Here is a 26,084-nt window from a genome sequence, read left to right as displayed (position 1 = left end):
ACCCTGGCCTGCGCATGTGCAAAGATCTGCCACCAAATACAAACCACTGTTAGGGACCGCAGTTTGCAAGGGCAGCAGGCTAGGAGCAAACCAAAAGGGTGGGGAAGGAAGGCAGGAGCTGAGGCAGAGGGGGGTTTTACACCCACTGAAACAGCACTGAAAAGAGAAATTAATAGTTCCACAATAATAGTAGGAGACTTGAACACACCAGTGTTGGTAAAGGACAGACCACCTAGAAAGAAACTCAACAAAGATACAGAAGCTCTAAAGGCTACAATCGACCAACTTGACTTCATAGACATATACGGAACACTCCACCCAAATCCACCCACTGACTCCACAGAAGATAGGCCTGCCAAACTTCTTCCAAAAAGATTACAGCCAGAAAACCCTATGGAGCAGTTCTACTCAGTAACATACGAGGTCACTATGAGTCAGGGGCCAACTTGATGACAGCTAACAAGAATAGCAATAAATGTCAAGGCCAGCATTTGAGTTCAAAATGATTGATTGTCTCAGGACCACCCAGGAGCATCCTTACTTGGCAGCAGACCATGTGAAAAAGACCTGCAGGTTTAAGGTAACCCCAAAGCTGAATTTCAAAAGCAATGCGATCCTAGGATCAGACATGAGGTATAATGTTCAGGTCAGCAGAGGTAATGGGCACAGGGCTCAGACTTCATTTGGAAAGATACCAGCCCTGGGTGTCACATTTTGCCAGACACACAGACCAAGAATGTCACCCAGCGGGTAAAGGGTCAGGAAGCCATGCCCCTTGAAAAATATAATCACTGGCCTGGAAAGAGAAAGGAAGGACATGTCTGAATGTGGGTGACACCTCCAAGCACCTGAAAGGTGTATGAGCCAGTCTACAGTGACAATGGATCAAAATTCAAATGCCAGCTCTACCACTTCCCTAGTTGGGTGACCTTAAAAAAAAAAAAAAAAAAATTTTTTTTTTTGTGACCTTAGCAGTTATTTAATTCTCCTGAGCTTCAGTTTCCCCTTCTGAAAGATGGGAGTGATGGTAACTCCCTTACGGGGTTGTTGTGAGAATTAAATGAGTAGCAGAGCCGGTCACAGAGTAGTATTCAATAGATCTTCTCTTTCCTTCTCTATGATATTGAAGGCCCGAGTTGAAACGCAAGAACATTACCCGTGTGATTTGGGGTGGAGGGAGGGGGAGATACCTGCACTCATTAGCACACTTGCAGAGGGCAGAATTCCAGTGAAATAGCCATCCAGGATTCAAGGGCCCCGAAAGGAGGTTCCGTAGAAGGGCTAAGGGAATCCAGAGTTGCAATGTAGGCACTAAGGAACAGATGCTGGATATGAAGATGGGGTGCACCAAAGGAAGTCTGGGGTGCACCAAAGGAAGTCTGGGGTCCACTAAGAACAACCTTTCCCTGCTTCAGAGCTCCTTCAAGGGCCCATCACCCCTCCCCATTGCCCTCAAGCCATCCCATGACTCCATGGAAGCAGCCATCTCCAAGCCTTGGTTTGGGTTCTCCCAGAAGCAGACCCTGAGACAAAGCCACCAGGCCTACAGTATAATTGGGAGTGATTCCAGAAAGCATGAGTAGTGAGACAGGAAAAGGACAAAAAGTAAGCAAAGACAATTAGTGAGCAGGTTGCTGATGTGGGCAACTGAGGCTCAAACCCTCTGGGGAACCTAGGAGAAACTAAGTAGATTGAGTTCCTAGAGCCTTGGAGGCTGGGACATTTATCCACTGACTCCACCTTCCCCACTGGGGAAGGTTGCCTTTGGGAGCTGGTACTCTCCTAAATTTCCCAGTGTGTCTGCTAGTGGCTAAGCATTGTTGGAGAAAGCCCTCAGGTAGGGAGGCAGGTGCTGTCACAGCCTCCAGAATAGTCCACACCACAGGACAACTTCCCATGGACCAAGGGCCTATGTGGTAGGGTGTCCATGGAGCCGACTACAGTCATCATTACAGACTTCCACGTTGTCAATCAACGGCCTCCACTTATTGCAACTCCTACAGAGTCTCACTGCATTCCACCTCCTTTTGGAAATGCCCCCATGATACCACCACAGGCTGGTGCGCCTCTTACAGCTCAGCCTATTCCTTCATGGGCTTGTCTGCAGGCTTCTTTCCTCTTTCCCCCTCAAGTGCTGAGACCCCCAGGGTCTTCTCTGAGTCTCTCCCTTTCAATGTTTCTCACAGGTCTAACTGCATCAAAACTGCGTGTCAAAGAGCAGAATCTCTGAAAATGGAGCCCAGGAACATGCCTTTTAACAAGCTCCCAAGGTGGGGGTGTCAGATAAAATGCAGGGTGCCCAGTTCAATGGAAATTTCAGACAAGCAACGAGAGGTGGGGCAAGAGAAGTACATGCCATATGTGTGACATACTTACACTAAAAAATGATTGGTTGTTGATCTGAAGTTCAGATATATTTGGGCATCCTGTATTTTTATTTGCTAAATCTAGCTGCCCTATCACCAGGTGATCTTGACGTACCATAAAGTTCTAGAATCTCTTTTATATACCCTTCCTGATTTACCCTATCTATAGCCACAATTTCGATTATCAACTACATATTCCCATGGCCATCGAGTCTATTCCAACTCATAGTGACCCTATAGTACAGAGTAGAACTGCCCCACTGGGTTTCCAAGGCCATAATCTTTACAGAAGTAGACTGCCACATCTTTCTGCCATGGAGTGGCTGGTGGGTTCAAACTGCCAAGCCTCTGGTTAGCAGCTAAGCCCTTAACCCACTGTGCCACCAGGACTCCTTAACTACACATTAACGCATTGCTGTCAAGTTGATTTTGACTCATAGCGACCCTATAGTGCAGAGTAGAACTGCCCCATAGAGTTTCCAAGGAGCACCTGGTGGATTCGAACTGCCTACCTTTTGGTTAGCAGCCGTAGGTCTTAACCACTGTGCCACCAGGGTTTCCACATTAGAGACTCAGATTTCTTTCTCACCGAGACCTCTCCCCTGAATTCCCATTGGACATCTCAAACTCAGTGTGTCCAAATTTGGGAGCATTGCTCCCTACCTTCTGCTGTACCTCCTCCCCAAACCTGCTCTTCTTCCTCTTTCTCTGAGTTGTTGGCCCCACCATTCAATGGTAGCCCAAACCAGTAACCAAGGGTGTTATCCCAGCTACCCATTTCTCACCCCATTGTTCTCTAGTCAATCATCAAATTGGATTGGCTACATCGCCCACAGTCCTTTGCATTCATGAAGTAGGCTGAATACTGTCCCTCCCCACCCCCCCGCCCACAATATCTCCACATCCGAATTCCCAGAACCTGTAGATATGTTAACTTACATGGCAAAAGGCACTTCACAGATGTGCTTAAATTAAGACTCCTGAGGTGGGGAGATAAGCCTGGATTCCCCAGGTGGGCCCAATGTAATCACAACAGTCCTTTATGGGTGATGCAGGTGGAGCAGAGTCATAAGAGAAGGCAACGTGACGACAGAAGCAGCGATTAGAGGGATATACCTTGAAGATGAGGAGAGGGCCATGAGCCAATGAACGCAAGCATCCTCCACAAACTGAAAAAGGCAAGGAAGCAGATTCTTCCCCGGGGCCTCTACAAGGAACCAGCCCTGCTGACATCTTAGCTTCAGCCCAGTGAGGCTGATTTCAGGCTTCCGACCTCCAGAACTATGATGGAATAAATTTGTATTGTTTTAAACCACCAAGTTTATGGTAATTGGATACAGCAGCAACAGGAAATTAAACAATCCGTCTACTGTTCTCCTTTCCCACTGCCCCTGCCGGTTTCTGTCTTCACCCACTGCCATCTCCTCTTAAGGGTCTCCTGCTCCCAGCCTTGCCTCCTCCAGGGCATCCTTTAGAGGACCACTGAAGTGGTCTCTCTCCTGCTTCCCCTTTGATGTCCCACAGAGGACAAGTCCAAACCCTTCCTCAGCACAGCAGAAAAGAGCCTTCACAATTTGGCCTCTCGCTTCTTATCTCTCTGCATTTTATACCTTCAGACTGCTGGATTTCTGACTTCACCACACAGTTTAATAATCCCATGTTCTTGTTCTTTCTGATAAGAATGTCTTTCTTCTCCTTTTTTTTCCTGCCAAACTCCTACTCATCCTGCAAAACTCAACTTAGATATAACTTCCTCCAGGAAGCCTTCCTGACTCCCCTTTTCCCCCAGAGTTAATGATAGCTGAACTCTACTTCATACAGTCTAATTTATTCCTTGATAAAATTTCCATCGTTATAGTTTCCCACCAGTAGTTGTCCCTACCAGACTCTGAGCTCCTTGGGGACTAGAACATTTTCTTCTCTGCTTTTGAATCCCCAGGACCTAGGGGATTTTGTTGAATTAGAGCAAATAAAGGTTTCTCTAAGCTCCAGCATTCCGTGATATTATGCTGCCGTTTCTTAGGGCTTTGTCCAAATCAGCTGTTCCCCGTGCAAAGGGGCAGAAAGACATTTTTTTTTCATTGCTAGTTTCTGTTAATTCACTCAAGACAAATAGAAATTAATAAGCACTCACTTGCCATGTGGACTTAATAATCCAAAATTACAGTTGTCTTAGCCCAAAGTGTTAACACGTTTCACAATATTTGCAATTGACCAAGAAGAATTTAGGATCCAGTGTCTCTCTCTCCCTCTCTGTCTTCCTGTTTGTCTCTCTCTCTCTCTCTCTCACACACACACACACACACACACACACACACACGCACACACGCACACACGCACACACACACACACACACACACACACACACACACTCTGCCCTGGGGTCTGCAGGGACTAGAGATGGGAGAGAAAACAAAACTCTAGACTCTGAAGATCCCTAAAGAAGGCCCCACCCAGACCAGGAACTTCATGTCAACAGAGTCCCCAGTCCTCCCCACCAACGCCACTCCAGGAAAGGATGATGAGGCTCATGGAAACTTGTGGTCAAAGGGACACAGATTTCTGTTTAGCTCCATTCCTGGATATTATTAAACCTCGAGGCCACATTCCTTTCCAAAGAAGTCTGGTCAGTGAACTATAAAAGTCACATATGTGAGTGGGAGGAAATAGATAGAGGCCTTTTCCTTCTTAGCCCACACTTCTGTCACTTGCCAAGACGGTCTGGGTTTAGAGGAAGCTCCTTCCCTTCTACATGATGGTCTCCAGAACTTGGTAATTACCCAAACCTGCCCCAGGGGAGAGAACAGGATCCCCGGCATGGAATCCAGCGGTCCCACAGTACCAACTGCCGAGGAGTCAACGCCACCACTCATAGTAACCCTGTGTGTGTCAGAGCAGAACTGTGCTCCACAGGCTGATGGCTGATTTTTCAGAAGTAGATAGTCAGGCCTTTCTTCCAAGGCACCTCTGGGTGGACTCAAACCTCCAACTTTTCAGTTGGCAGACAAGCATGTTAGCCATTTGCACCATTCAGGGACTCCTGTTACCCAGTAAAACCTGTGAGAGCCAGAACCTGTGTAAGGTGGAAACTCATCAGAGAAGGAAAACTCAAATATTTTCTACTAATAGAGGGTGATAGAAAAGTGGTAAGCCTGCACCCTGTCAAAAGTGGAAAACTTGTGAGACCCAGACAAACAAGGCAGTCCTGTCAAGTATATATATATTGGGGTGTAATAGGTGAATGAAGGACTCTGCTTCTAAACCTACTTCAAGCCCACTTGTTGGAAACTGCTACCTCAATAGTTTGGGTTTGATCCTAAAGCACGAAGTTTTATTCCAGCGGAAGGAAAATACATGAAAGGTCATTTGTGACCACAGTCAGTAGCCCATAGTCTTCCACATCCACTGGCAGTTGAAGGAATTTCAGAAAATTCTAGAGAGTGGTCAGGAAAGAATACGTTTCACAGGAGTCAGCGTGGTTTGAGAAAAGGCGTGGAGGGTTGGATGGTGGCAGATCTGAGTTCAAACCCCAGCTCTGCCCCATAGCACCCATGCTGGACTGTCTGTGATCAGCTTAGCACCCTCACCATCCTCTGCCATGGTCTCCCCTGCAAACTGGAGACGGGTGTTCTCCAGATGATCCCAGGCTGGATTCTGCCAATGAGAAACACTCATGATGTTTGGAAGGCAGAAGACAGGAGAGGCCATTATTCTCCAGAAGCAATTGGAGGCAGACAGATGTGAGCTTTGTAGCAGCTTCTGGACAGTTTCCACATAGCACCTGCTCACAGCAGCAGGCTGAATGTCACCTGAGCTTCTTGGAGAGTCTTGAGATGCCACCGCGTCCAGGTGAGAGCCCTCCCCTGTAGGACCTGCGGGCTGACCTTCAGTTATGGCTTCCTGACCTGGCTGCCCCCAGTCCCCCCAACACCGCCTACGCCTCTACTTCCCAGCCTTCACACCTTCTGTACTTGGAGCACATGGGGTAGCTTCTGTTTTCCTGCTCACTGGCTGGTACAACCTGAGGCAAGTTACTTCACCTTTCAAAGACAAAACAGAGTATTTAACACCTACTCCATAAAGTCGCTGTGACGGTTAAATAAGAGAGCCCACATAAAGCGTCTGGCCATAGTAAACGCTCAAGCGGTGCTGGTTCTCCCTTCTCCTCTCCCCTAAGGGGCCTCAGGTTCCTCTTCCCTTTCACACGCCCACCCCACCCCAAGTGGCCATTTTATAGCTGGTCCCTTGTGACTAATCTCGTCAATAAGATTAACCTGCATTAAACACCTATGCTCATCCAAAGACTTCACCAAAAGAGTAAAAAGGCTACCTACAGACTGGGAAAAAGTTTTTAGCTATGACATTTCCAATCAGTGCCTGATCTCTAAAATCTACATGATACTGCAAAAACTCAACTACAAAAAGGCAAATAACCCAATTAAAAAATGGGCAAAAGATCTGAATAGACACTTCACTAAAGAAGACATTCAAGTACATGAGGAAATTCCACGATCATTAGCCATTAGAGAAATGCAGATCAAAACTACAATGAGATTTCATCTCACTCCAACAAGGCTGGCATTAATCCAAAAAACACAAAATAATAAATGTTGGAGAGGCTGTGGAGAGATTGGAACACTTATACACTGCTGGTGGGAATGTCAAAAGGTACAACCACTTTGGAAATCGATTTGGCGCTTCCTTAAAAAGCTAGAAATAGAACTACCATACGATCCAGCAATCCCACTCCTCGGAATATATCCTTGAGAAATAAGAGCCTTTACACGAACAGATATATGCACACCCATGTTTATTGCAGCACTGTTTACAACAGCAAAAAGATGAAAACAACCAAGGTGCCCATCAATGGCTGAATGGATAAATAAATTATGGTATATTCACACAATGGAATACTACTCATCAATACAGAACAGTGAGGAATCTGTGAAACATTTCATAACATGGAGAAACCTGGAAGGCATCATGCTGAGTGAAATTAGTCAGTTGCGAAAGGACAAACAAATATTATATAAGACCACTACTATAAGATCTTGAAAAATACTTTAAACTGAGAAGAAAACATTCTTTTGTGGTTATGAGAGGCGGGAGGGAGGGAGGGTGGGAGAATAGTATTCACTAATTAGATAGTAGATAAGAACTACTTTAGGTGAAGGGAAAGACAACACACAATACAGGGGAGGTCAGCACAACTGGACTAAACCAAAAGCAAAGAAGTTTCCTGAATAAACTGAATGCTTCAAAGGCCAGTGTAGCAGGGGCAGGGGTCTGGGCGCCGTGGTTTCAGGAGACATCTAAGTCAATTGGCATAATAAAATCTATTAAGAAAACATTCTGCATCCCACTTTGAAGAGTGGCATCTGGGGTCTTAAACGCTAGCAAGCAGCCATCTAAGATGCATCAATTGGTCTCAATCCACCTGGATCAAAGGAGAATGAAGAACACCAAGGACACAAGGTAACTACGAGCCCGAGAGACAGAAAGGGCCACATGAACCAGAGACTACATCATCCTGAGACCAGAAGAAATAGATGGTACCTGGCTACAACCAATGACTGCCCTGACAGGGAACACAATAGAGAACCCCTGAGGGAGCAGGAGAGCAGTAAGATGCAGACCCCAAATTCTCATAAAAAGACCAGACTTAATGGTCTGACTGAGACTAGAAGGACCCCTGTGGTCATGGCCCCCAGACCTTCTGTTGCCCCAGGACAGGAACCACTCCTGAAGCCAACACTTCAGACATGGATTGGACTGGACAATGGGTTGGAGAGGGACGCTGGTGAGGAGTGAGCTTCTTGGATCAGGTGGACACTTGAGACTATGTTGGCATCTCCTGCCTGGAGGGGAGATGAGAGGGTGGAGGGGGTTAGAAGCTGGCGAAAAGGACATGAAATGAGAGAGTGGAGGGAGAGAGCAGGCTGTCTCATTAGGGGGAGAGTAATTGGGAGTGTGTAGCAAGATGTATATGGGTTTTTGTGTGAGAGACTGACTTGATTTGTTCACTTTCACTTAAAGCACAATAAAAATTAAAAAAATATAAGAATAACCTGCATTGAATTCAGCAAACAGGTAGTATTATTACTAATAACACTAAGATGGAAGAGATTGAGCTAGGAGGAAAGAGGCAGCAGAGGAGAGATGAAACACTGAGAAGGGGTCTAATGGATGAAGCCCCTGGCAGGGGTAGGGGGAGCCCAGAGAGCAGAGGAGGGGGTGAGCCTGTGAAGCAGGAACAGAGAAAGGTGGCCAGGTTGGGTGTGGGGCCAACAGGGGAGCAGGTGAAGCAGAGGCAGGCTGCTGGAGACGGGTTCCTCCTAAGGGTCTTATTTTCTCAGTGAGGCAGGCCGACACTGAGTGTGATACAGCATCACATGGCACTTTGGGGCAATCTCAGGAATCCCTGAGAAGGCTTAGCTGGTAGTCCTGCCAGAGCCGGAGAGAATAGGGTAATTGTGCTAAGTTGGTGACCTTACCTGTAAACACTGGGTTTGTACAAACACTACACCCGAGTGTTTCAATAACCTTTCTACATCAGAATCACCTGCTTGCTTGTCTAAAATGCAAATTCTTGGGCCCAACCCCAGACCAATTATATCAGAAGCTCTGGGCAGGAGGGCCAAGAAATCTGCATTTGTAGCAAATTCCAAAGGGGAGTGCATAATTAAACTAACATTTGAAATGCACAGCTCCTGATTTACTATTATCCTCTAAAGAAAAAAAAAAAAAAAAACACCTGTTGCTGTATAGTCCATTCCAACTCATACCGACCCCATGTACAACAGAATGAAACACTGCCCGGCCCTGCACCATCCTCACAATCATGCCACGTTTGAGCCCATTGTTGCAGCCACTGTGTAAACCTATCTCACTGAGGGTCTTCCACAGCCCCACATCCCACCACCTTCCAAGCAGGAAGAGAAGCACACTTGCAGGGAGCCAGTATTAAGGGACCAAGGATCACAGAAGACTGAGGATCAATCAGACCAAGGGGGCTCTGACTGGGGTGGGTCATGCCCTGGACTCTCTTCCTAGATGCTCCAAATACAGATCTCAGCTTCTGAAGGGATCCCAGTTTCCCCATGAGGCCCCACAGATGGGGTGGCAGCATAAGGAGTGTTTCCTACCTTTGGAACCTGGGGCCTGGGGCCTAACTATAACAAGCAGCCCTCAGCCAAGTACCTAAAGAATACTTTCCAGGCAATGAGTCTTAAAAGTTTCTAATTATTCCCCATTGCTTTGTTAGACATTAGTGGGCAAGTACCTTTGAGAAGATGGCAGTGGTGATTCAACGGTAGAATTCTTGCCGGGACCGGAAACCCCGGTGGTGCATTGGTTAAGGGCTACAGCTGCTAACCAAAAGGTCAGCAGTTCGAATCCACCAGGTGCTCCTTGGAAACCCTATGGGGCAGTTCTACTCTGTCCTATAGAGTCGCTATGAGTCGGAATCGACTCAACGGCAACAGGTTTGGTTTTTTTTTCTTTAATGTGAGAGACCTGGGTTCTCTTCCTGGCCAACGCACCTCATGTGCAGCCACCACCGTCTGCCAGTGGAGACAGGTGTGTTGCTGTGATGTTGAACAGGTCTCAGTGGAGCTACTAAGACAGACTAGGAAGAAAGACCTGGTGACAGACCTGTGAAAATCAGCTAGCAAAAACCTTCCGGGTCACAATAGTCCAATCCCACTGGGCACGGGGTCACCATGAGTCAGGGGCCGACTTGATGGTGACTAACACAACAATCGCCTTTGGGAACAGCATAAGTGGCAAGGCTAAGGGACAGGGGTGTGAGGAAGGAGAGGATGGGTGGGTGGGGGACCAAGCCAAACGGGGTGGAGCATGGAAAAGCATTAACTTTGGGAAAAGAAAAAAAACAAGGTAACACAACTTTCTGCCTTTCTATAGCTGCGTAAATGCATTAAGGCTGCCCCGCTCAGTTCTGACTGCCCATTTCCTCCCTTCCTGACGCATGAACACGTTTCCTTCCTCCTCAGCGTCTGAGGATACAGGAGCCTTGCCTTCTCCTAAGATGCTGCCTTCTGGAGTCAGACAATGGGTATGGTGGTCTCGACCCCCATCTCCTGGCCATCAAGTGCAGCCTCCCCTTCTGCTCCCACCATACAAAAGGGACCAACGTCTGGGAGGGGAACTGTATGTGAGGGTCACTTGGTGGTAGTATCATTATTTTCATTCCTAATCCACCCCAGCCTGGGATGAGAGCCCAGCATAGCATGAGGACATGGCCAGGGCAGCTCAGGGCTGGTTCGCTGGCCTTCCTCTAGCTTAAGGCCCAGCGATGAGGACGGGTGGTTATGGCACAGAAAGCCCTGGTCGCAGCCTGGGTTTTCGTCAGGCTATAAACACTTTCTCCCCTGCCTTCCCCAGGGAGGAGCAAAGGTGAGCCAGGACTCAACCCTGCAGAGCCGAAGGAGAACACGCCAAGCCAGAGCAGCCAGTCCCCAGGGAGGTCCCTGCTTCCCCTGCCACATGCCCTCCTCCAGGGCCCGACCTTGGCTACTTGCACGATTCAAGAGCACACAGGCCAGTCTCGGCGGCAAAAGGGAGGAAGGAGAGCCAGGGACAGACTGTTATAAATAGGCATGTCTGACTAAGAAGGTCACAGGCCAGAGAAAACCCTGCCAGAAATTCCACCAGAGGAAGACATGTCAGTTCTCAGCGGCGCCCCACAAGCTCTCACTGGGGGTGGCGGACAGAAGTGGGTTTCAAAGAGGGCAAGGGAGTGAGGGCAGCCACAGACACCCCGCCAGCAGCTGCAAAGGCTCTTGGATTGAAGAGGCACTTGGACACTGCATGCATTTCTTAAAGAGGCTGGCTTTTCTCGGCACTTGACACAGACTGGGGAGAGGCCAAGCTGGAGGGCAGGAGGGTCAAGGAGGCCTGGGAAGGCCCTGCTGGTCCTTCTGTCCCTCAGCTGGGCCTGGGGCCTAATCTAGTGGTCCTCTACGGGGAGATTTTGTCCCCCAAGGAACATTCCGTTGTTACAGCTGAAGGGGGGTGGCTCTACTGGCACCTAGTGAGCCTACGCCAGGGACGCTGCTAACCCTCTGCAATACACAGGACAGCCCCCCACAACAAAGAATTATCCAGCCCCAGATGTCAATAGCGCCAAGGTGAGAAACCCTGGCCTAGCCCCTCTCACGGCCCCTCCACCTCCAGACACCACCTCCTCTCGCCCTCATTTCCAAGGGCCTTGTCGAGGCAGCCGGAGCACACAAGTACTCAGAGCTACACAAATAGCAACTCCTTATTTGCTGTGTTTGTTCAGCCAATATTGACTCTGCAGCCTAACACTGGTGCTATTGAGCCAGGGTTATTCTCCATATTGTTTGAGCAGCATTAGAACAGCCTGTGATAACTGGTGGCAGAACAGGAAGCTGCCCCTCCCTCCGGCACCACCACACCCCCTCCGTGGGACGCTGCTGTAAAGACTGAGGAACCTACGTGCTCACTGAGTGGAGCAGACCTTAATGCCCCGCTCCTCCGCTGAGCAAACACACCGAGGTTAGAGAGGAGCGTGCTCCTGGCTAAGTCAACACTCCTGGGAAGTTGGAGCAACTGAAAAAGGTTACACGGGAGGCCGTTCTTTGGGGTGGAGCCAGCAAGAAGTGATGGTGAGGCTGTTACAGGCTATATAGCAAATTCTGCTGTCAGGAACTACAGGGAAAGGTTCATTGGTTCATTGGCTCCACATGACGAAGCAGAGAGATTACCAATCCATCCATCAACCAAGCACCCATTAGGTGGGGACCTACTAGGGGCCAGCTTCTGTGCTGAATAGGACAGGAAGCACAGAACAGAAGGGTCCTGGTGGATAAGCTAATGCAGCTGCCATGTTTTCGTGATGGAGAAAAAATCAAACCACTTCCCAGAGGGTCAACTCCGACTCACCGCAACCCCACGTGTGTCAGGGTAGGACCGTGCTCCACAGGGTGTTCAGTGGCTGATTTTGGGGAAGGAGATCACCAAGACTTTCTTTTGAAGCACCTCTGGGTGGTTGGAGGGCAGGCAGGTCAAGGAGGCCTGGGAAGGCCCTGCTGGTCTTTCTGTCCCTCGGGTGCCTCGCCTCAGCCACTAGGTGTGAGTTCAGAACTGTGACCAAGCCCCTTCCCAGAATGGCATTCTCCCTGAGAGCTGGGCTGACGTCTCTGTACCCAAAGTGGAATATGCCGCAGTGAAAGACAGGCCTTAAAATGCAACAGGCCCAGGAGAGGAGCTACAGTGACCTATTCACATCCAAGTGTAAAGATGGACGTCAGGGTCCTCCTGGGAGCCATTTTGGAGGGGACAGAGCTGCATGGGTGACATAAGAGGAAGGCGCCTCCCCTGCGTCCCAGAGCTTACAGTCCACCAGGGGAGCCTAGAAGCACAGAAACGAAACCATGAAACCAGCATTCAGTCAAGGCCCCTGAGAGATCCTGATGAGAGTCGTGAGCATGGCCACCTCTGTAAGACCAGGCACAACTGCCCAAACACACCTGGTGTGTCTACAATGAGATCAGACAAGACCTGGAGTGTTCAGAGGCGAAAATCTGCACGAAGAAGTGAGGAGGCTTTTCCTGGCCCAAAAATGAAACAAGCGTAGGCTTAGCTATAGGTTTGGATCTGGGCCCACCGCTGTCTCTAGGCCAATATTAAACAAGTTGCCAGCATCATCAAGGGGGCATCCTAAAAATTAGTCCAGCCAGCCCCAATGGCCAGGGAGCACCACAATGGTCATTTGCTAAAATTGCTCGTTAACATTTTCTACTAACTGCTCTCTCCAAAGGCTTTGAAAATGAGGAGGAAATTCTTCAGAGGTCAGCTATTACGCAGCTATTATGTGTTAACATGACCTGGACTCCAAGCTTCAGAAACTATTCATTTTTTAAAATACATGGTGGGCATTTTCTACTTGTGGTTGAATATTTCACGCAGCCGCCGAGTCATCCTAATTCTTCCCCACAGCAGATGTGTTAGCTGATTTGGTTCCCCTTCACTGCCTCTTTCTCTGAAAAACGCCCTCCCACCAACAGGAGAGATCCCGGCAGCCATGTTTATTCCACCTGAAGATCCCCCCTTCCTGGTTCCAACTGTTCGAACAGAGATGGACGCCCGACTGAAGGGAGGCCGCCCATTGGCTGGCCATTGGCCAATCAGATTCTTTCTTCTGGGAATTTGGATTTAGCCTTTAGTGTTGGGTCCAGGAACTGAGAGATCGTGTCTTGCTTAAAGTGAACGTTTTTTGGACCTGGAAAAGGCAGACCAGAGAAAGCCGGTCTGCTGAGAAAAAAATGAAACACATATCTGGAGGGGACAAGACAAAAAAAAAAAAAAAAAAACTACATGGCCCCGTGAGTCGGAATCGACTCCACGGCAACGGGTTTGGCTTTTTTCCTTGTTTGTTTTAGCCCCAGGAAAGTAGGCACAGAGAGCGTGGGCAAGCAGCTCTCTGGGTCTCTGATAACTTTCCAGTTTCACCTTGAGCCTTTCATGGGGACCAGTTACCATCACTGTCCTCGGATTCGAGGAGATTCCTTGTAGTTGTTGTTGTAAGCTGCCACCCAGTGGGCCCCCAAGTCCCAGCAACCCCACGTGTTAACAGAGTAGAGTTGCTTCATAGGGTTTTCTTGACTGTAATCTTTATGGAAGCAGTTCACCAGGCCCTTCTTCCAGCAGCCATCTAAAAATTTCTTTATTATTATTAAGAGCTAAGTTTATAATATTCTAGTTCTTGCAACCAAACAGTTCTTTACCAAGATACCCTTTTTAAAAATCGCCTGTTTTCTGCACTGCATTTGTTCAACACTGACTGTCTCACCCCTTCCTCTCGCCCACCCTTCACTCTAACTTGGCACCTTCCTCTCCTGGTGTTTCAACGTGTTTCATTTTTAGTGCTTCCTTTTAATGTTTTGGGTAATAAGAATCAGCAGATGAGTAAGTGTGTAACCTAGACACCACATTCCCCTCCGATTTGTTTGCTCAGCCTGCTTTAATGGAGGCTTTCTTAGCGTATCAGTCAACAATTAGTCATTCAACAAACATTCATCAAACTATGCCCTAACCCTGGCAAGATGGGGGTGGGGTGGGGTGGGGGGACAAAAATAAAAACAAAAAACTTTTGAAGAACAAATGAAGCATAAATTTCCATTTTCCTATTACAATCAAGGAGGAATTCCGATGTGCTACCAGTCCTCATGGAGCTAGAAGTTACCAGTTACTCCAACAACCCAGCTGAAAAGAGAAGCGCCAACACAGGCACAGCTTTTACTTTGCTCACTGTGGACGGGCATTAGCTACGTGTTGTCCATTAAGGGAAAAAAACAGTCCCCAGGTACGGAATTCTGAAAAGACCCCAAAGAAGTGAAAATACAGCTGGACCCCCTATAGTACCAGGGATTCTCTCAGCTGCTCACACTGCCTTAGCCCCAGCCGGGGAAGAAAACCGAGAAGAAATGTATCCCATCCTGTTTTTATGGTACAGCCAGAATGCTCCTTAGAAGTAAGGATGGTGAGACTTTGTCTCACGTACTTTGGACATGTTATCAGGAAGGACCAGTCCCTGGAGAAGGACATTATGCTTGGTAGAGGGCCAGGGAAAAACGGGAAGATCATTGTCATGGATTGAATTATGTCCCCCCAATAATGTGTGTATCAACGTGGTTAGGCCGTGATTCTCAGTATTGTGTGGTTGTCCTCCATTTTGTGATTATAATTTTATGTTGAGAGGATTAGGTTGGGATCGTAATACCACCCTTACTCAGGTCACCTCCCTGATCCCAGGTAAAGGGAGTTTCCATGGGGCGTGGCCTGTACCACCTTTAATCTCTCAAGAGATAAAAGGAAAGGTCAGCAAGCAGAGAGTGGGGGACCTCATACCAAGAAAGCAGCACCAGGAGCAGAGCACATCCTTTGGACACGGGGTTCCTGTGCCTGAGAAGCTCCTCGACCAGGAGAAGCCTTCCTCCAGAGCTGACAGAGAGAGGAAGCTTTCCCCTGGAGCCAATGCCCTGAATTTGGACTTGTAACCTACTAGACTGTGAGAAAATAAATTTCTGTTTGTTAAGGCCATCCACTTGTGGTGTTTCTGCTATGGCAGCATTAGATGACTAAGACAACCTTCAACAAGATGGATTGACACAGTGGCTGCAACAGTGAGCTCAAGCATAACAGCAATTGTGAGGATGGTGCAGGATCAGGCAGTGCTTTGTTGTGCTGTACGTACGGTCGCTGTGAGTTGGAATTGACTTTACAGCACCTAACAGCGTTTTACAGAAAAAGGAGCCCTGATGGCACAAAGGGGAAGCGGAAGCACTCCAGGTGAGGAAACCAGTGCTCACCCCCAGAAGGCAGTCCAGGTGTGAACTCAGCAAGGCTGCAGAGAGAGCACTGAGGTGGAGGTCAGGAGGCCTAGCTTGCGGTCCTGGCTGCACGGGAGTGTCCCGCCCCGCTCTGCACCTCTCAGCTGTAAAGTGAGCGCTCAGCACCCAGAGCCTGTGAAATATTGATCAGGGCCTCTGCTAGGTTACTCTGGGGCAGGGAGAAGCCACAACACTCTATGCCAAGGTCCCATTCTCTTGGGGCTTCCAGGCAAAATGAACAGAGAAAACTCATACTGTTTAAAAGCTTGTAAGTGGAGAACTGGAACAGGCAAGAAATCAAGCCCTAACGGAGGAATCAGAAAGATTCGAATCTGCGCACGGTCAGGCACGGTGACTAAGACGAGCCTCAGCCTTGTGCTGCCCTGGGACATTCCACTGCTGGGTCACTGTCCTCCCTGCAGAAGGATGGGGGATGGCTGTGAACACCACTGAAGACCTCTTCTGGGACATGACTCTTGATGAAGGCCACATGGTGGGGGTGGGACAGTGGGGTGGGAGGGGGAGAACCACCACTTATGAGGCATGTTCTGCAGGCAAGGACTGTGTGTAGCTGCATGTATTCTCTCTCTCTCTCTTTTTTTAATTGTGGTAAAGTATGCACAACATGAAATTTGCTGTTTTAACCATTTCCAAGTGTACAATCCAGTGGCATTAATCACACTCACAATGGTGTGCAACCATCACCACTATTCGTTTCTCAAACTTTTCCATCACCCCAAACAGAAACTCTGTACCCAGTAAGCAGTAACTCCCCACTCCCCTCTCCCCCAGCCCCTGGTAACCCCTCATCTCCTTTGTGTCTCTATGCATTTTCTTATTCTAGATCTTTTGTATGAGTGGGACCACACAGTATTTGCCCTTTTGTGTCTAGTTTATTTCACGCAGCATAATGTTTTCCAGGTTCATCCACACTGTAGCATGTATCAGGACTTCATTTCTCTTTATGGCTGAGTAATAATCCACTTTTTGTTTATCTGTTCATCTGTGGTCACTTGGGCTGTTTCCCCCTTTTGGCTATTGAGAATAGTGCTGCAATGAACACTGGTGTACACATATCTGTTTCAGTCCTTGCTTTCAGTTCTTTTGGGTGTATACCCAGGAGTGGAATTGCTGAGTCATGTGGTATTATCTCATTTAACCTTGCAAATTGCTGTATCCGATAGGTATTAATTATTCCTACTTCACAAATGAGGACACCGAGGCTCGGAGGCTCAGAGAGATAAAGTAATGAGATGACTCTGAGTGACTATGAACATGAGATAAGACCATGCTGGTGAGAGTCTTTCGATAGCCCCAAATCTCTGTGTCACTGTGTGACTGTGGTCAAGCTTCCCCCGGGGCTCAGGCTCCTCATCTGTAAAATGGTCACTTTTGCTTTGCTACCAACAGCAGTCCAGCTCTCACTGGTCCAGTGTCTGCCGCGTGCAGGTGCCTTCCCCTGCCCCTTACTCCATCCACAGCAGCCCTGCCAGCGAGGGGCTGTTGGACCCTGCTTACAGACAAGGATTCGAGCCAGGTCTCTCTGTGGTTCTCTCCACCACTGCAGCCTGCCTAGCGAAGAGCAACAGAGGACAGCTCCTGATGCCAGAGTGGAAGCTGCCCCTGGCTTCACCTTTGCCCGGGCCAAGCATCTGGAGTAGGGTGGGGTATGCGGAGAGGTGCCCATGGCTAGAGGGCTGGCTGCGGGCAGACACCAAAGGAGGCCTGTCACGTGATTACTATTCAGGTCAAAATACCTCCCTGTGTTTCAACAATGACAATCCATAATTAGTTGTCATCGCAGTGGGACAAGTCCGCTGTGGTTTCAAAATCACAGCGACTGCTTTATTTAGCTAAAACAGCTGCGGCCAAGGACCACTGGGTTCTGTGTCAAAGCAAACGTCTCGGCCGTGGCTTCCCAACCTTCTCTTAGCCGGCCCCTCCCAGTTCCACAGCTCACACCCACCCCACCCAGTGACCCCTGCGCACCTCTGTCTTCAGCTGGGCTCCTCACACCCACCCTTCAGCTCTTACTCCTGTTGCCTGTCCCGCTTTCTCTGTGCTTCTCCAAACCCTGTTGTTAGCTGCCATCCAGTCGACCCGAGTCATGGCAACGCCATCTCAGTGGAACGAAACACTGCCGAGTCCTGCACCGTCCCCGTGATCAGCTGCAGATGAAACAGTTAAGATCTCTAAGGTTTTTACTGGCTGATTTTCCAAAGTAGAACATCAGGCCTTTCTTCCTAGCCTGTCTGAGTCTGGAAAACCAAAAAAAAAAGAAAAACCAACCCTATTGCCCTCGAGTCCAACTCATAGTGACCCCATAGGACAGAGTAGAACTGCCCCATAGGGTTTCCAAAGAGCAGCTAGTGGATTTGAACTTCAGACCTTTCAGTTAGCAGATGAACTCTTTAACCACTGAGCCACCAGGGCTCCTCTTAGTCTGGAAGCTCTGCTGAAAGTAATTCAGCAACACAGCAGCATGCAAGCCTCCACTGACAGACAGCTGGTGGGTGAGCATGAGAGGCACCTGGACAGGACTCTAACCAGGGTCTTTCACGTGGGAGGCAAGAATTCCACTACTGTGAACCACCACCGCCCTCTCATCCATCCTCTAGAGCCAAGTCCAGGGCCTCCTCCTCCTCTAGGAAGGCCTCCCTGACTATTTCAGCCTCTCCATCCCCATTGCATCTCCACATGATTGGTTGTCTCCTTAGCCTCTCAGTGTGGGGGCTGGGACGACAGAAGGAAGATAAAGGAAGCTAGGTTACGACACGGGCTTTGGGGCCACGTTCATGTGTGCTAGGGAAGAGGGAGCCAGGATGGGCAGATGGAGAGGCTGACGAAGCCAGGTCAGAGGGCTCTGCCTGCTCTGATGGGGAAGGACATGGCCGAGGCTACAGCTCTAACGCCTGAAGACTGGGGAGGAGAGGCGGGAGATGTGCCCTAGTGAAAACCAGGTTCTCCCTTAGTGACACTGACCTCTTTCCTATCAAAGGCCCTGATTGGCTGTTGGACTTAGAGGAACACAGGCTAGGGATTCCCACGGTGCTGAGAAGCATTCAGTAGCTCCCTCACCAAATGTTAGAGGAAATGTTGACTTTTCTTAAAAAAGCACAACTCTGTGTCCCCCCCCCCCAGTAGGCTTTCCTACCAGGAATCCAGCGATGAGGTTGGAACCCTTGTCACTCTGAGTGAGAGAGGGGTCTGCCAACAGTTAACCTGCTCAGGGAGGGTGGGGCAGGTGGCCCATCAGAGAGGGGCCCAAGAGAAGCTGATGTTTCAGCAGGATGCTCCCTCCTCTCCCCTTGCTTAACCAGCACCCTCTTCCCACGCTGCTCTGTCTTGGACTTGAACCCTGCTAAGACCATCCTGTTAGTCCCAGGCCAGACGCCAAGAGAGACACCCCTAGAATTATGGGATGGCTTCAGAAATTAGGCAGTCCAACTTCTGTCCCCTCATGAAACCCTTCACAACCTCCCTGGTGAGTGGCAGTCCAGGGACAAGGTTATTGGCCCATTCAATAGATGAGGAAACTGAGACTCCAAAAGAGTAGGCAGCTCATGGGAGGCTCCACGGCCCGGGTATGACCGGACAGGAAGAGAACCATGCTCTCTCAATCCCAGGCCAGTGCTTTCCCACCTCAGCGCTGGGTCCTGCTGCCTGTTCCCACGGGGCGGGCTCGCAGCTGGTTGTCCTCTAACCCCCCTAAATATGGCACCTAATAATGGCTTAAGGCATTAGCATCCAACATTCTGAACCAACGGAAACCAAAGAAAACTAAACCCATTGTCGTCGAGTCAATTCCGACTCATAGCGACCCTACAGGACTGAGTAGAACCAAAGGAAGGAGTCACTAAGGCAGAAGAGGTGGGTCAGGCAGCCTCAGTTTACTTCCCAGGGTCTTAGCCTTCCTCTTTTTTGCAAAGGTCAGTGTTGAACTAGCCTCCCTTCAGAGTCAATATTTTCTACGGTTCTCTTAACCGCTGCGCCACCAGGGCTCCATACAGATATACACACATGGGAAATCAAGAATTCAAATACCTGATTTTTTTCCCCGTAACTCAAGATCTTAAACTGCTGGTTTGGGGTGATTAGCAAATTTTATGGTCCTGCATGCTGGCAAGGAGTTGGTTCTAAACCAAACTTCAGATGCTAAAATTTAAATAAATAAATAGAAGATTGGATCTCTTCACTTAGCCCTACACACTATTTTAGCATTTATTACAGCTTTTATTAAAATGCTAAGTAGTAATAATGCGGGTATGAATCAGACGCCACAAATCCAAGCGCGCAAGCAGAATCACTCTTCCATCCCTTTAAATTACCCTAGTACGAGGTACTCAGCCCCTGAGAGGAAGGCGCTGGGCCCCCACCCCAACAGAAATCCACTGTCATTACCATTTCCAAAAGGCAGACACAGGGCCCGTGCAAGTCTGCAAAAATACACAACGCGGAAACTGCACCTGAAAAAAAACCCGTTAACCCTCTGCCCTCCAGTCGATTCCAACTCATAGCGACCTTATAGGACAGAGTAGGACGGCCTCACAGGTCACAGGGCTTCCACGGAGCGACTGGTGGATTCCAACTGTCAACCTTTTGGTTAGCAGCCTGGGCTTTTAACCACCGAACCACCAGGGCTCCAGCTGAAGGCCACCTAGCAAACAGAGACTGGGAGGATTTGTGGGCACAGGTAGGGACAAACCAATCCATTCGATGTCAAATCTGGAACACCGGAGTCATACTCAGCACTGAAAATTTGACACTCATGCAAAATATGCTGCCAGAACTGCTATGCAAAGCCGCGGGGAAACAAATTTAAAAACGAATCCTCAGTCCTATGGCAAATTAGTCATCCAGCGAATTGATCATTTGGAAAATTGGCTTTTAGCAAATTGATTTTGGGTGTCTAGTCCTGCTCCCAGACGGATATCCACCAGCCAGTAGTGAGGGAGGAGACTGGTGGGCGGGGGAGGAGGGCTCCCAGGGGGCAGGCCTCTCCCTCAGCCACAGAGGAGAGAGACCTCCAGGCACCAGCGGGCCCAGTGGAGACGCTAATGTCAGAGGATGACCGGAAGCCTGGCTGCCTTTGGGGTGGCCTTGGGTCTGGGGTCCAGGGAACCAACTTACCCACCCACAATCCGCTGTACACAAAGGCCTGCCGGTGTGACTGCAGCCGCTCTGGAGAAGGGAAGCAAGCACAGGCTGCACTCTGCACAGGAGCCGCATAGGGCCAGTACATTTAGGAATTCTTTTGTGGAGGGAGAAACAACTCGCCCACGGCCACACAAGGTGAGAGTGGCAGGACCAAGATCTGCCTGCCTCCAGAGGTCTCCGTCCTTCCTCCACCACATGGTGCCTTGAGCAAATAGCCCCGACTCCGGGCAGCTGGTTTTCTTTATTACCATTTCACAAGAATTAGTGAGAATTTGATGACAGGTAGAGCCTGGCCAATCCACTTTGAGATGAGATGAGATGCTGAGCGATGAGTGGACTTTCCTGGGGCAAGTCTCCGTCCCTCCCAGGTGACCTGGGGACTGATGATTCACATTCAGCCTGGGTCAGTTTGAAAATGGCCACAGTAATGGGCCTTGAAGTCAACTAAAAACGGTTGATGCCAAGTTGACTCTGACTCCTGGCGATGCCATGTGTGTCAGAGTAGAACTGTGCTCCATAGGATTTCCAATCACTCATTTTCCAGAAATAGATCACCAGGCTTTTTTTCCAAGGCACCTCTGGTGGACTCAAACCGCCAACCTTTCAATTAGTAGTCACTAACACTGTGTTAAGTATTTCCACTACCCAGGGACTCCTGAAGTCATTCGTTGTTGTTGTGTGCCATTGAGTTGATTCTGACTCACAACGACTCTATAGGACAGAGTAGAACTGCCCCATAAGGTTTCCTAGGCTGTAATCTTTATGGAAGCAGATCACCAGGTCTTCTTCAAACTGCCCACCTTGCAGCTAGCACCCAAGAACTCAACCGTTGCACCACCAGGACTCCTTCCTGAAGTCGATTATGGGTGGTTAAACCTCAAAGCTTAATCAGTAAAGCCCAGCGATCCCCTGCACCTCCTTTTTCTCCTGCCAGGGCACCCAAATCTGAATACCCCATGGATGCCTGCTGAAGGATAGGGTGCACCTGTGTGGGCCCTGCCCTAACCCATGCCCACTTTGACCCCTCTCTCCACATTATATGTGGTCAGAGAGCTGGTGGGATTGATGTCAGAGTCACTCACATCTGAAGGGCATCATCCAAACAATTTTTTATTTACATTTTTCTTTTCAGTCATATGATGAGTCTAGGCCACACTGCCCAAGGCTTCCTCCTACTCTGATATTTTGTGGTTCCAAGACCCAGAATCCTTTGGGTTACCACCTCTATGAGATGTGGCAGAATAGAGTTACGACAAGAAATCAGCAAAATCTTTACCAGCAAACCTTCGCCAGCAAACCAGATATCCAGGGGTCATTGAGCCAAGGAGGGATGAGATGGGGACACATTTCAATGGCTGTCTCACTGAGTGGACATGTCACAGAAGCCCCCAGAGGGCTCTACCAGAAGGTGAGAGCCGAGCAAGGCAAACATCTGGGTAATGGCATTGGCCATACAGACTGTCCCTAGAGAAGACTGGAGAGATGTGAGCCAATGACCCTGAAGAGCAGTCCAGGCGCCTACAGCCAGCGTCACTGTGCTCTTCTCTGAGCCAGGCTTGTGTTAGCCCTGAGGACACAGGAAGGAATACGGCATCTTTCTCGCCTTCCAGAAGCAGGGATTTAGTCAACGCTGGGATAGAGGGGGCTGGTGTGATTGGGGGAGTAGTTCATCGGTCTGGAAATCCCCTGAAACTGGGAGGGAGATGATGCAGCAGGTCAAAACCACTGGCTCCCGCCCTCTTCACCCACCCTGACTCAGAAAGAATGGGTCCAACAGGGCCTCCAGGTGACAGGGCCTGAGGCTGAAGAAATCTGTGGGATTCCTGGAATCTTTGCCCTTCCCTGTACTTACTGTGTTGTTGCCTGGCGTTTCCCATCTCTGATTAGCAAGAAGCCCCCATTGTGAAAGGATTCATGTGCTCGGAAGCACTGAGGAGGTGGTGATGTGCTGGGAGGCTAGTTTCCACCCCCCAGCCAGGCTTAGGGGCAGGACAACGGTTATGTTGTCATGATTGGTGGAGGAGCGAAGGAGGAAATTGCCACAGGCTAAGTTCCCAGGACCTTCAGGGAGGGAGGAAGAGCAATCCAGGGAGCTGGCTTGGAAGTGGGGCTTAAGAAGACACCTGGGCTTCTCTCCCCATCCCCTTTAGACAAGAGCTGTCTTAATTTACTCACAATTCAGAAGCCATGGCTTCTGAACTGACTCTGCACATCCCCAGGAGCCTGAGACCCCCAAATTGAGGCATACATGAAGGATGCAGCAGTTATTGTACCCATATATTAGATACAATACACTTGCATCAGACATGATGATGTTGATGACATCAATGGAAGAGGAGGAAGGAGAGTCTGTACAATTTTCCCAAGTTCCCTCACAACTCTCACCTTACCCTCACCAGGCACACGGAGCAGGTATTAAGAGTCCCGCGGGCAAGCTGAGTCTCATTAAGGTCAACCACCTTGTCCAAGTTCACTCGCCTAACTTGAACACAAGTCTTTCATATTCCAGAGCCAGCTGTGAGTTCATTGAAATGTCTCTGATGGTGATCTGCTGCAGCTGCCCCTGGGTTCTCCCTCACACATCCCAGGACAGTGATGTTTGCCCAGTGAATGGCCAATGAACTCTTGCTGCTGCTTAACAGGTGAGGTCAAGATGACAAAGCAGAAAAACTACCCTTGACCTTGCTCATTACAAACCCTCCCCTACCCTGAGAAACCAAACCAAACCCAACCCATCTCTGTAGAGTCGACTCCGACTCATAAAGATCCTAAAGCACAGGGTAGAACTGCCCCATAGGGTTTCCAAGGATTACCTGGTGGATCTGAACTGCCAACCTCTTGGTTAGCAGCCGTAGCTCTTAAGCACTATGCCACCAGGAGAGGGGGAAATTCCTGGCATTGCCAAGTCCCAGGCAGCACAAACTACTAACTCTGGGAGTTCATTCCAGGGCAATGTCAGGGCTGGTGGCCACCCTCCCAGACAGGGGCACTGATGCCTGGTGCCCCATCAGTGCATCCTTCTCCCCCGGAGACAGTGGGGCAGGAGGAGATGTGGTCAGGGGTCAGCTCTGTCGCAAGGTCTGCCCAGTCTTTTTACTCCGAACACTTAGTATTTTATAATCATTGCACCCAGTGGGCACTTGGCCATTTTCTGTTAAATCAATGCATGTATGGGTGAATGAATGAATGAATGAAGAAAACCCTGGCATACATGTAACACTTTCTACTTTCACATCACTTTTGCATCCCTTATCCCATTTTATTCTTGGAATACCCCTGTAAATACAGTATTGAATGCCTGCTTTACAGATAGGGAAACTGAGGCCCAGAGAGATGACTATTTCACACAAGATAAGAGCAGAGCTTGGACCAGAGTCTGAGACCAGGACTTCTACTTCAGTGCTCCTTCCATATGATGACTGCCGACTTGGGCTAGGCTCTCCAGCTGTCCAATCCCCCAAAGAGAAGCTTTGCCTCCAAAGCCCAGTGAGTCAGAGCTTCCCTGAAGGTCTAGCTGACCACCTGGGGGTGACAACAAGGCAGGGTCTATAGGAAAGCCCCCAGACAGAAGGAGTCCTCACCTTGAAGGCAAGGGCACTAATGCTCTTTTCAAACAGGCCTCGCATTCTTCCCAGGGTAGCTCATCATGTTCAGATCCGGATAAGAACTGGAAACTCCCTGTCCGTTATCTCTCTGAGTTTGACTCACTTTGGGGGTGCGGAGGTGGGAGAGGTGAGACACTCAAGTGTCAAGGCTCACCAGTCTTAAAAAGCAAGAGTCTCTTCTTGGACTCCACAGTCATTTGTTCATGGTCTCCCCTGGGTGCCCCCGTGAGAACCCACACCTACCACCGTGATTTGTAAGACCTTAGTTAAAAGTCTCACACCCCACTAGGCTCAGAACTCCTTAAGGATCATGTTTTCCTTGTGGTTGCCGGCCATGGTGGACCTCAATGAATGAATGAATGAATGAATGATGTGGATTGGCAGACTTGATGGAATAAAAAGATATCCACCAGGGACTGAGCATGACAGTACCAACAAGTCAAGAGGGCAAAAATCCATCTGCCAGGCCTCAAGGAACTTACATAGCAACCCTATAGGACAGAGTAGAACTGTCCCATAGGGTTTCCAAGGAGCAGCTAGTGGATTCGTACCGCCAACATTTTGGTTAGCAGCTGAACATTTAACCTCTGCGCCACCAGGGCTCCAACAACTCAACTAGAGAGAGAAGTCTCTCAGAACATCTAACAAACAGAATGGCTTACAGTTAGCTCTGCGGTGCCCTGCTCACCTCTGGAGCAGAGAGAAACAGTGGCACTGGGGGAGCTGATGAAGGGTTAGGAAGTGGTCTCCCTCCCTGCTATAGTCCCATCCTTCCAGGGTTGGAGGATGAGGGCTGAAGGAAACTCTTCTCTTATCCAGCAAAACCCCAGCGAAAAGGCACCTCCACAACTCCTGGGCTCCTGCCAGGAAGAGCTCACTGCCTCCTTTTCACCAGCGAGCCTGACTGACTAGGTAGCCTGGTGAGCATTGTGGGAGGGGAAAGCAGAGGCATGCTCAGCAGAAGGAAGCTCCCCCACCCACTAAGCAACAGGAAGCCGGGTGGACGTGCCCCCACTACACCCCAAAAAGGTGACTGCCTGGAGTGCCTGTCACCTGACTTTCTGGAAGACTGAGCCTGATCAGGACTCCAGAGTCCAGGCCAGACCTCAGGCCCCAGTGGAAGGTGGCCAGAGCCAGGAGACAAGGAATAACACCCAGAGAGAGGGCAGGGAGGGAGGGCCAGGAGGCTGAGTTCCACTGGCAACCTCTTCTGCTTGACTTTGGGCCAACTAGGGTTAGGCTTAATGGACTTGACCCGACCTTGGTCTTTACATGATCTGGAGAAATGTAAATACTGAAACTAAAGAGAAGCAAGCGGGTGCAGGCAATTCAGCCACACCTGGCAAAACATCATCGTCAAGCTAGTGGCTCTCAGTAGCCTGAGTGTCCCTCTTCCTGCCCCCTTTGCCCTATTGATGGCCCCTCCTCCTCCTTTCACTCCTTCCCCAGGGCCAGGCTATATCCCCATTCCTGACTAGCAAAGCCTACCCCCAAGAGCATAGGTGACTAAAGCTGGAAGGGACTCAAAGCTCGCTGGGGGCTGGCCCAAACCTCCTTTTTACAGAGAAGGAAACTAAGAC

The 26,084-nt window shown here is 49.4% G+C and overlaps 1 long non-coding RNA gene across 1 annotated transcript in view; it reads right to left on the bottom strand.

Moving 5' to 3' along the window:
* LOC126057175 (uncharacterized) overlaps positions 1–26,084 on the bottom strand; it is a 40,510-nt gene that overhangs the window by 1,127 nt on the left and 13,299 nt on the right. The window contains exon 2 of the long non-coding RNA XR_007512442.1: positions 3,306–3,482. This is a non-coding gene — a long non-coding RNA (uncharacterized LOC126057175). The remainder of the gene's footprint in view (positions 1–3,305; positions 3,483–26,084) is intronic.

Source organism: Elephas maximus, chromosome 13, assembly GCF_024166365.1.
Source record: "Elephas maximus indicus isolate mEleMax1 chromosome 13, mEleMax1 primary haplotype, whole genome shotgun sequence".
Classification (NCBI taxonomy): Eukaryota; Metazoa; Chordata; class Mammalia; order Proboscidea; family Elephantidae; genus Elephas; species Elephas maximus.
The sequence above is the reverse complement of the archived record's forward strand: the minus strand, read 5'-3'. Positions and strand labels throughout refer to the sequence as shown.